Source organism: Eubalaena glacialis, chromosome 4 (genome assembly GCF_028564815.1).
Source record: "Eubalaena glacialis isolate mEubGla1 chromosome 4, mEubGla1.1.hap2.+ XY, whole genome shotgun sequence".
Taxonomy (NCBI): Eukaryota; Metazoa; Chordata; class Mammalia; order Artiodactyla; family Balaenidae; genus Eubalaena; species Eubalaena glacialis.
In genome coordinates this window covers 35,755,521-35,767,604 of record NC_083719.1, presented here as the reverse complement: position 1 = coordinate 35,767,604, position 12,084 = coordinate 35,755,521, and the positions used below count along the sequence as shown (strand labels likewise).

At 41.3% G+C, this 12,084-nt stretch overlaps 1 long non-coding RNA gene across 1 annotated transcript in view; it reads left to right on the top strand.

Moving 5' to 3' along the window:
- LOC133090791 (uncharacterized) overlaps nt 1–9,077 on the top strand; it is a 46,839-nt gene extending 37,762 nt beyond the window's left edge. The window contains exons 4-5 of the long non-coding RNA XR_009700812.1: nt 3,853–4,031; nt 9,027–9,077. This is a non-coding gene — a long non-coding RNA (uncharacterized LOC133090791). The remainder of the gene's footprint in view (nt 1–3,852; nt 4,032–9,026) is intronic.
- The last annotated feature ends 3,007 nt before the right edge of the window (nt 9,078–12,084 follow it).

Below are 12,084 nucleotides of genomic sequence, written 5' to 3'. Positions count from 1 at the left end.
TGCTACTAAATAACAAAGAGATCACTGAAGAAATCAAAGAGGAAATACCTAGAAACAAATGACAATGAAAACACGATGACCCAAAACCTATGGGATGCAGCAAAAGCAGTTCTAAGAGGGAAGTTTAGAGCAATACAATCCTACCACAAGAAACAAGAAAAATCTCAAGTAAACAACCTAACCTTACACCTAAAACAATTAGAGAAAGAAGAAAAAAACCCCCTGAAAGTTAGCAGAAGGAAAGAAATCATAAACATCAGAGCAGAAATAAATGAAAAAGAAATGAAGGAAATGATAGCAAAGATCAATAAAACTAAAAGCTTGTTCTTTGAGAAGATAAACAAAATTGATAAACCATTAGCCAGACTAATCAAGAAAAAAGGCAGAAGACCCAAATCAACAGAATTAGAAATGAAAAAGGAGAAGTAACAACTGACACTACAGAAATACAAAGGATCATGAGAGATTACTACAAGCAACTATATGCCAATAAAATGGACAACCTGGAAGAAATGGACAAATTCTTAGAAAAGCACAACCTTCCAAGACTGAACCAGGAAGAAATAGAAAATATAAACAGACCAATCACAAGCTCTGAAACTGAAACTGTGATTAAAAATCTTCCAACAAATAAAAACCCAGGACCAGATGGCTTCACAGATGAATTGTATCAAACATTTAGAGAAGAGAAAACACCCATCCTTCTCAAACTCTTCCAGAATGTAGCAGAGGGAGGAACACTCCCAAACTCATTCTACAAGGCCACCATCACCCTGATACCAAAACCAGAAAAAGATGTCACAAAAAAAGAAAATTACAGGCCAATATCACTGATGACCATAGATGAAAAAATCCTCAACAAAATACTAGCAAACAGAATCCAACAGCACATTAAAAGAATCATACACCATGATCAAGTGGGGTTTATCCCAGGAATGCAAGGATTCTTCAGTGTATGCAAATCAATCAATGTGATACACCATATTAACAAACTGAAAGATAAAAACCATATGATAATCTCGATAGATGCAGAAAAAGCTTTTAACAAAATTCAGTACCCATTTATGATAAAAACTCTCCAGAAAGTAGGCATACAGGGAACCTACCTCAACATAATAAAGGCCATATATGACAAACCCACAGCCAACATCATTCTCAATGGTGAAAAACTGAAACCATTTCCTCTAAGATCAGGAACAAGACAAATTTGCCCACTCTCACTGCTATTATTCAACATAGTTTTGTAAGTTTTAGCTACAGCAATCAGAGAAGAAAAAGAAATGAAAGGAATCCAAATCAGAAAAGAAGAAGTAAAACTGTCACTGTTTGCAGATGACATGATACTATACATAGAGAATCCTAAAGATGCTACCAGAAAACTACTAGTGCTAATCAGTGAATTTGGTAAAGTAGCAGGATACAAAATTAATACACAGAAATCTCTTGCATTCCTATACACTAATGATGAAACATCTGAAAGCGAAATTAAGGAAACACTCCCATTTACCATTGCAACAAAAAGAATAAAATACCTAGGAATAAATCTACCTAAGGAGACAAAAGATCTGTATGCAGAAAACTATAAGACACTGATGAAAGAAATTAAAGATGATACAAAGAGATGGAGAGATATAGCATGTTCTTGGATTGGAAGAATCAACATTGTGAAAAAGACTCTACTACCCAAAGCAATCTACAGATTCAATGCAATCCCTATCAAACTACCAATGGCAGTTTTCACAGAACTAGAACAAAAAATTTCACAATTTGTATGGAAACACAAACGACCCCAAATAGCCAAAACAATCTTGAGAAAGAAAAACTGAGCTGGAGGAATCAGGCTCCCCAACTTCAGACTATACTACAAAGCTACAGTAATCAAGACAGTATGGTACTGGCACAAAAACAGAAATATAGATCAATGGAACAGGATAGAAAGCCCAGAGATAAACCCATGCACATATGGTCACCTTATCTTTGATAAAGGAGGCAAGAATATACAATGGAGAAAAGACAGCCTCTTCAGTAAGTGGTGCTGGGAAAACTGGACAGCTACATGTAAAAGAATGAAATTAGAACACTTCCTAACACCATACACAAAAATAAACTCAAAATGGATTAATGACCTAAATGTAAGTTCAGACGCTATAAAACTCTTAGAGGAAAACTTAGGCAGAACACTCTATGACATAACTCACAAAAAGATCCTTTTTGACCCACCTCCTAGAGAAATGGAAATAAAAACAAAAATAAACAAATGGGACCTAATGAAACTTAAAAGCTTTTGCACAACAAAGGAAACCATAATAAACAAAATGAAAAGACAACCCTCAGAATGGGAGAAAATATTTGCAAATGAAGCAACTGACAAAGGATTAATCTCCAAAATATACAAGCAGCTCATGGGGCTCAGTATCAAAAAAACAAACAACCGAATCCAGAAATGGGCAGAAGACCTAAATAGACATTTCTCCAAAGAAGATATACAGATTGCCAACAAACACATGAAAAGATGCTCAACACCACTAATCATTAGAGAAATGCAAATCAAAACTACAATGAGATATTACCTCACACCACTCAGAATGGCCATAATCAAAAAATCTACCAACAACAAATGCTGGAGAGGGTGTGGAGAAAAGGGAATCCTCTTGCACTGTTGGTGGGAATGTAAATTGATACAGCCACTATGGAGAATAGTATGGAGGTTCCTTAAAAAACTAAAAATAGAACTACCATATGACCCAGCAATCCCACTACTGGGCACATACCCTGAGAAAACCATAATTCAAAGTGTCATGTACCACAATGTTCACTGAAGCACTATTTACAATAGCCAGGACATGGAAGCAACCTAAGTGTCCATCAACAGATGAATGGATAAAGAAGACGTGGCACATATATACAATGGAATATTACTCAGCCATAAAAAGAAACGAAATTGAGTTATTTGTAGTGAGGTAGATGGACCTAGAGTCTGTCATACAGAGTGAAGTAAGTCAGAAAGAGAAAAACAAATACCATATGCTAACACATATATATGGAATCTAAAAAAAAAAAAAAAAGGTTCTGAAGAACCTAGGGGCAGGACAGGAATAAAGACACAGACGTAGAGAATGGACTTGAGGACACTGGGAGGGGGAAGGGTAAGCTGGGACCAAGTGAGAGAGTGGCATGGACATATATACAGTACCAAATGTAAAATAGATAGCTAGTGGGAAGCAGCCACATAGCACAGGGAGATCAGCTCATTGCTTTGTGACCACCTAGAGGGGTGGGATAGGGAGGGTGGGAGGGAGATGCAAGAGCGAGGGGATATGGGGATATATGTATATGTATAGCTGATTCACTTTGTTATACAGCAGAATCTAACATAACATTGTAAAGCAATTATACTCCAATAAAGATGTTAAAAAACAAAAACAGAGCTAATTTGGACTTCCTCCACCCTCTGCTTCCTACAAAGGGAGTCATTAGCAGCCTTGCCATTAAGATCTTCAGAAAGGATTCATGAGTAAAAAACAAAACAAAAAAGCGAAAAACTAACAAATTGAAACTAGATCTATAAAAATAGGCAATATAGGGCAAGCAGGGTAACTATGAACATTGGAAATATTACATTCTTCTGGAAAAAGAAAAATCAAAAATCTTCAGGTCACAGAAAAATCAAGATTTTACTCTATGCATCTTGACCCTCAGTAAAAGTCCTCCTCTTTTCTTCACCATTTCATTTGTCATGGTTCAGTAAATCCTCAGATAATTGCCTTCTCACAGTCTCTTTAACAGCTCCTTTCTACTATACTCAATTTGTGCCCAGTAACCTTAAGACATCTCTCTCTCTTTCTCTCTTAGGTTCATTCGTATGTTACCAAAATGAACTTAGTCTTGGCTAATAAATGCAGTGTGGCCCACATAAAAGAAGATATAAAGTTGGGAACCAGTACCACCAACTCTGAAGCCCTTGGAATTTTCTGGGAGTCCTCTTCATCCTTCTCACACAAGCCTCCCTCTGCCTCCTCATCCTCTGCTAGGTAAATGTTCTTGTCAAACATGAGATGAAAGATACTTTTAAGATTGTTTCTTAACCAAGTAGTACACAGAATCTACTACTTCACCTTGAATGTATAGCATTTCAGTTGCACTGAGGTTTAAACAGACTTGTATAGGTATACTATAGGTATGCTTATATAGCATAGGTATGCTTAATCATAGAATCTGACAGTGTTTCTACAGAAAAATGCATTCAGACTACTGAACGATTGAATTATAAATGAAATTCTGGAACACATTAATTGTACATATTATATAAAATAAGTAACCGGGTTAATTTTTTAAAGAGAAAACGTTCATATTGACTACATAAAGTTTAGAAACATTAAACAACATAGAATATCCTGAACAAAATAACAAAGATTAAAACGAAATTGCAAAATAAAATGCAAATGGTTGCAAAATGTCAACTCCTCTAAATTAATCTATAAATTTAGGGCTAAACCATAAAAAGTTTAGCTCCAGTATTGTGGTGGTTGTGCATATTGCTTTTAAAACCAATGAAACTTACTGAGGTAAATTAAACGACTTTTACGTATTTTAAATAACATCCTCATAACCTATAAAAATGGTCTTTATTATTTAAAATGGCTCCACCTGGTCACATAAAACTTCAATTTTGGATTATTCAATCAAAATGCCACAATTATACTTATAATTTTTTTTAAAAAATTTATTTATTATTTATTTATTTTTGGCTGCGTCGGGTCTTAGTTGTGGCATGTGGGATCTTCGTTGAGGTATGCGGGATCTTTCGTTGTGGTGCATGGGCTTCTCTCTAGTTGTGGTGCGCAGGCTCCAGGGCACGTGGGCTCTGTAGTTTGCGGCACGTGGGCTCTAGTTGAGGCACTTGAGCTCAGTAGTTGTGGTGCGCAGGCTTAGTTGCCCTGCGGCATGTGGGATCCTAGTTCCCCGACCAGGGATCGAACCCGCGTCCCCTGCATTGGAAGGCAGATTCTTTACCACTGGACCACCAGGGAAGTCCCTATACTTATAATTATATTTAACAAATTCTAGAGTGTTCAAGGTAGTTGAAATAAGATGTTCATAAGCATTAATTACTCACAAAACATTTTGGGGGGGGAATATAATTCTATCAAACCTCAATAAGAGCAAAACTAGCATCAGTTAAATAACCGCAGTTAAACTAAAAAGAAATAAAATTATTTTTAAAAAGAGAAAACACAGTTAGATGCCCTGTTGTGGCTGTGGATGTTCAGGGGTTGCTGCTGTGAAAGCTGAATCAAACCAGCATGTCCTATATACGCTACCAAGTGTCAAATAGAGAGCTAGTGGGAAGCAGCCGCATAGCACAGGGAGATCAGCTCGGTGCTTTGTGTCCACCTCGAGGGGTGAGATAGGGAGGGTGGGAGGGAGGGAGACGCAAGAGGGAGGAGATATGGGGATATATGTATATGTATAGCTGATGCACTTTGTTATACAGCAGTAACTAACAAACCATTGTAAAGCAATTATACTCCAATAAAGATGATAAAAAGAAAAGAATAAAGACTAGGTGATAAAAAAAAACAAAACAGAACAAAAACCCTGCATGTCCCCTGGCTCCTTGGGTCCTCACACTGTTACCCTTTTTCTCGAGGATTTGATTATCCAGCGGTTCCCCTGATCCTCTCGGGCCTCTGCCCAGGACTATACGTGAACTGCAGGGGCAAAAGGGCCACTTAGAAAAAGGTGGAATTTAAATTGTGTTTCCACCAATTTTGTCTATTATGATCTTTCCCCCAACCCCTTAGCTCTTTGAGCTTTCTCTCAGTTGACAGAGCTGCCAACCATCTTTCTTGAGGTTTTTCTCACTGGAGATAATCTGCCCTTGATAGAAGGAAGTCATTTTTTCTCATTCTTTTTCCAGGTCTTCAGCCATCCCCCTGGATCAGTATTCAGCTGATGTTTTCATACAGTTTGGGAAGTTATTTTTTTCTTTATTTGCAAGTGGTAAATACCCTCCTCTACTAATTTTCTGCAAAGTTGCATTACAGGTTCTTGGTGAAGTTCAGGAAGTATCTGCAGTTTCAGCTGAAGCTTTTGAATCTCATTTTTAAGCTGAGAAAGTGAAAAGCCACTTCTTAGCTTAAAAGTTCACTGTCTTTCCTCCATGTCCTGAGCACTCCCAGCCTGGCCCCAAATATTCAGTCACTCTCTTAACCTGACCTCCTCTCCTTTGGGACCATCTTTTAGGAGTTCTCAATCCCCACCCCAAACAAGCGTTAAAATAATTAAACAAGGAAGCTCTTAGACTGATGTGGTGCTAATGTAGTGGGGGCTTATGTAAGCAAACCAAAATTTAAGCCTGTAAATGCCTCAAGGTTACAAAATCAAAACGCTTAGGACAATCACAAACAGCTGACTAGGCTTTAAGCTACAGGCAATCAAATAATTAATTTCTTTTGCTTCCACACTTTGTCTATATAAGTCTTTCTCCTGGCTCCTATCGGTGGAGCGCTCCTAATCACTGTGGTTTGGTGATGCTTGATTGGAATCTATTTCTGCGCAAATAAACCCTTAAACTTTTTAATATGCCTCAGTTTATCTTTTAACACAAGTTATCGAAACGTTTCTTCCAACCATACATGGTTGTCTGGAAGAGAACTCTGGGTGGTTTTCTTCATCTTGTTATATTTCCTGATAGATTGGCACTCAAACTCTGCCCCAGGTGGTGCCCCTTAATTTGGCTGTGCTGTGGTGGTCCAGGCAGACCCTGCCCTACCTTTGATGGGGCTCCTTGGAGATTTCACTCCCTTCCTTCCTCCTCTGCCCACTTTCTTCTTAATGCTCACTCTCCCCGATCCACTGTCATGTTCTTACTTTTTTTTTTCATTAATCTCTCTTAGTGATCTCTGGATCTCCCATCAGAATGCCTCATGGCACTCACCACTGAGAAGGGAGTTGGTTCTCATCTTCCTGGGTTTTAGGTCACTTTTCACTCTTTGAATTTCACGGCTAGGTTAAGAGAGAGGCTTTTGGCTCTACGGAGGTTGAAGAAATGTTATTTCTATTATATTTATTATTGTAAATTCAAATATAAATTTCATATTGTGCTTAAATTAGTTCATTAATCTACCCTGCCTCTGAATTCTATTTGAAGACTGGGAATTGAGGTCTAGCCACTTTCCTGTATCTTGAATGTGAGAACAACTCAGATGAATCTGTTTGCAGCTGTTCCTGGAAAAATACTCTGCTACCTCCTCTGAGATTGTGTTAAATCTTCATGAATGGAGTTTACCCCTTTAATAAGAGCTTCTTCTACTTCATGGGAGATATTTTTATCACATAGATTCTTTCTCAAACTTGGCCTGGAGCTCTGGGAACCTGTGTTCTACCAGAGAGTCAGTCCAGGTTTTTCCCTTTCCTCCATCTACCCAGTAGCTTTTCCTACTCCCCCACCCTTCCCTAATCACAAGACAGTAACAATATTTAATTAGTCTATCTCTCTCCATAGTTAGAAGCTAGAAGCAGAAGTCTCAGGACTTTTCTGACTCAACAGTGATGCTTGCAGGAGGGGAGGGCGGGGAGAAGAGCCCTCACTAACCCTCCTCTGTTTCTTCTCTTGGTTGTCATCCTCTAAATCTATGACATAAGGTCACGGCTTTTCTCTTGTCTCATTCTTGTTGTTATGAACTTTTTGACTGCTTTCATCTATTTTTTGTTGTTGTTGTTCATCTTACTAGCTTATAATATGGTGAGATTCTGTGATCTGTTTATTATCGCCCATCTTTACCAAGAAGCATCAATAACAATTTGATTGTAAAGCAATTGTGCATATAGTTTGAAATGATATAAGGGGATATAGTATTTTAATATCATTATAACTCCTACAAAATAATTTATCCATTGGCTTCCTATGGCACTGCATGATTCTCAGTTTGCTTCGTGTCACTGTCTCCTCAGCTACATGGCATGAATTAAGAACAATTCGTGTCCACTTCTTAATGACATTGCTGCAGAAAGGTGGTTTCCAGTTCCATTTAAGCTGATATCGTAATCCCTACAGAGTTTATATTAGTATTTTAAAGAGAGAATCTAGGTCAAACAGGAAGAAGTGACAACCTGTGCCTTGACCCCTTTATCGGCTGCTCTGGATCCCACGGTGTGATTTCACCTTGCAATCAGGTCTCCATCAGGAGCTGCGTTATTTATTTGCCAAAATATGTTGAACTTTCTCAAAGCCTTGTGCTTTGAGAAAGTTGTCTTATTTGGGACAAATAAGACACCAGTGGGAAATAAAATACCGCTGACAACCAAAAAGACTCATTTCAGCTTTAGGAACCAGAAATACTCAGAAACCTAAGTTACAATGGGCTCACAGACTCAGCTGAAGGTGCTTAACGCACCTCTAAGCTGCTGGGCTGAAGGCACCAACTCTCCATCTGAATCTTTAGGCCAAAACACTCAAAACCAGCTCCCAACAATAAAGCCTATTCCATCATCACTGTTGAGAAATATTAAAAAATAATATTGCCAAAAAAAGAAAAGAATGGGAAAAATAGCCACATGGGAAACAAAAGGAGGTAAATTCCACCTGGGTCCTTTTGCTCACTGAAGGAATCACAGAAAATCACAGAAAACCAGCTGCCCAGGGTTAGCAAGTGGTACAATAAAGTGAACACTGGCAAAATAGCTGTATGGTCAGGCCATTCAAGATGACTCTTCTCTTGCTCTCGTGCATCCCCTGCTCGACCAGACCCTCCTTCACTCACATGACTATCCAGTCTTCTTAATTATAGGGCTTAATCAGTAACTGCCTACGTGCTTGCCCCCGTGCCAGCTGCTGGTGTCCCTGGTAACTGATGAGCCAACCTGACGTCACTTGCCCCTATAAATGGTAGCCTCCTTCTCCCTGGAGTAGTAAGGGTTCTTGCAGTCGCCTGCCCTACACAGTGTAGCTCCATGACCTTTTGCTTCAAACTGGTAAGATTCCCTATCCAGTAAACTGTTGATGTTTCTGTTGCTATTTCCAGGCTCTTTCTTCGGTCTCAAGTCTGGCAACTACAAGGCTTGTAGTTCTGTGAGGTGCAGCCCAACAATTGACGAGCCAGCCAGGAGGCCAAGGAGACCCCCATGAGCACCAAGATGTCAGGAAATAAGAACGGGGAATGGAAAGTTGCAGGGGGAACCCGGTATGGCTGTCCACTAGCAAGTGGGGCCCTGTGGTGGCTGTCCTTGAGGAAGGGGTGTCGACAAGAGAGTCCAGATGGTCATGGCCCATCCAAATTGGGCTCCCAAGGTGTGGGACCTACTGAGAGCACTGAAGAAGAGGAAGATTGGGATGAGGTCATAAAGGTCCTTATCCCACAGGATAGAGATGAAGAGCAGCTCCCTTCAGAGCAGAGGCAGCTGACTACCATGAGAGATGTCTTTCTCTTCCACCATATTGATGATATCCTGTTAACCTCAGAGTTTCTTTCTAGTTTTAAAAGTAGTAGCCCTGCACTTGTGGCTCGTCTGACTGCACGGGGCTGGCTGGTGAATACAGACAAAATGCAAGGACCTGGATTATCTATCAAATACTTGGGTGTTATCTGGTCGGGTAAGACAAGCATAACCTAAACAATTACAGACACAGGCATTAGGGATATTAACCCAGGGACAGGCTTGTAAATTGGGTGTGGCCAGTTAACCAGAAGGGTTTGGTTTGGGCCTGTGGCAATGGCAAAGTAATAAAAGAGTACCCTTGGGCTTCTGCTCTGAGCTATGGAAGGGGGAAGGGTAACGATAGTGTGACGGAGCGGCAGCTACTCTACAATGTTACAACAGGTGGAAGACATTACAAAAGGCCTACCCAAGTCACCCAGCAACTCAATAAAACCACTAGCTGGGGATCTATAACAGCTGTGCATGACGTATGGGATCCCCATGGACTTCAATAGCCACCAAGGAACCCACTTTACCAGCCATGAAGTTCAGGCATGGGCCAATAAAAATGACACACAGGCCTTTCCACCTGCCCTATAACCCCACTGCTGCCGGGCTAACAGGGTGAGTGGACTACTTAAACAACCATTGAGATGGAAACCTGCTCTCTCCACGTGTGGACGAGGAAGCTAATTCAAGCCCTGTGAGCTATAACTGAACATTCCAGTGTCTACGCCATGTTAACCCAGAGGCAACTAGGCAATGGTCCTTTGGTGGTCAACTATGGGTCAGGACAATAGCTCACTTTCACCCTTGCTGCAGGATCTACACCGCTCCCCATCCCTCCCACAGCCCCCCGCCAGGGGAGCACACTATAAAATGGCCCTGGGACTGGCAGATAAAGCCCCGCTGGTTTGGGTTTGCTGAAGAGGGTTAGAAAGGGACTTATAGATCTCACTTGTCTTCTACCTGGCCACACCCAAAACTACTAAAGTAATCTGGGCCCCTTACTGGAGAGAGGTACCATCCCATTAACACTGTGGTCTGTTTACGTATGTGCTCTCCAGTCCTCGGCACCGGCAGTGGAGACTGAGGGTGGCAGGCGGTGCGGCACTGCAGGCCAGGACCAAACCACAGGCAGGGGTGGTATTTTCTCAGAATGCTGTTCCTGCTTGTAATTGGCTTAATGGTCATGATCTCCCCTGTATTGTGTCTGTCCAACATCTCACATTTCATCCCTAGTCTGTGAGGACTAGGTGACAACGGTGGTCTCACTGCAAAGTGAGTCTGATTGCTGGATGAGCAGTGAGATGCCATGAAAAATCGACCCGGCTAATGTGACTACGTGGGGACGACTGAAGACTCACCTCTTTCCTGTCCTGCATGCCAGGCGCCTGGCTCCAGAATTTTCCCACCTCTTGGAGAATCACTATTTTTAGCATCCTAGGTATCTTACACTTGATACTCTGTAGCTACTGTTGTTTGTATTGTAGCTACTGTTGTTTGTATTGCATTTGTTGTATTTGGTTGCTGTGTACCTCTACATACCTGACCCCAGGGATATCGTGGAAGAGGGGCAGGCCAAATTGTAAGGGGTGTGCAGGGTACGTAGGGGTGGAGTGTATCCTCAGGCCACTCAAGTTGACTGTTCTCTTGCTCTCTATAAATCCCTCACAAGACTATCCAATCCTCTTAATTATCGGGCTTAATCAGTAACTGCCCACGTGCTTGCCCACTGCCCCAGCCGCTGGTTTCCCTGGTAACTGATGAGCCAAACCGACTTCAATTTCACCTGTAAATGGTAGCCTCCTTCTCCCCGAGTAGCGAAGACTGCTGCCGTGTCCTTCCTGGTGTCTGCCATACACAGTGGGGTGTTACTCCAGGAGCTTCTGCTTCAGACTGGTAAGATTCTCTATCCAATAAACTGTTGATAGTCTCTGTTGCTGTTTCCAGGCTCTTTCCTTGGTCTCGAGGCTGGGCAACAAGGCTTGCAGGCCTGTGGGGTGCAGCCCAACAATACCATATACCCAATTTTAGGGGGAAACGGGATTGAAAGATTTTTATGACTGGACCTGGGTTGTAAAAAGTTGAAGAAAATCCAACGTCATATTCTTCCTTAGCGAAGGTTAGATATGGCTTGAAGTGCCAGCCTCCAAACCCTCAGACCAGAACTGCCTACATAAATTGTGGAGCCCTTGCACAAAAACTAAATTTCAAGGCAGAACAGAGCATTAAACCAAGGACAGACCCTTCTGTATGTGGAGCCCTGTGCTTGTACACAGGTCACACACCCATGCAGCTGGCCTGCCTTCCACTCCTGCATTCTTGCCCCACGGATTTTTACCTTTTTCTAGCTCCTCTTTTTTTGTCTTGAAAGTTTAGGGTCTGTAGCTGTGTGCTGGGAATGCTTGAGATGCAGAGGTGGAGGGAGGTGCAGCGCCCCCTGGTGACTTCTCCAAGCATTGCACAATCTCCTGGGAGGAACGCAAGCATCTTCCAGTTTCCCTCTTGGGCTTTGTCACAATCAGTTTAATAGCCATAGACCAGGGTAAACAATACTTTAAAACGAGCTCAGAAAATACTGTGTCTGTCAGCGAGCTATTCAGAAGGATACCAGTGAATTTAGTTGTTCCAAATTTCTTTGTTTAGAGCCAGGCCTCCTCC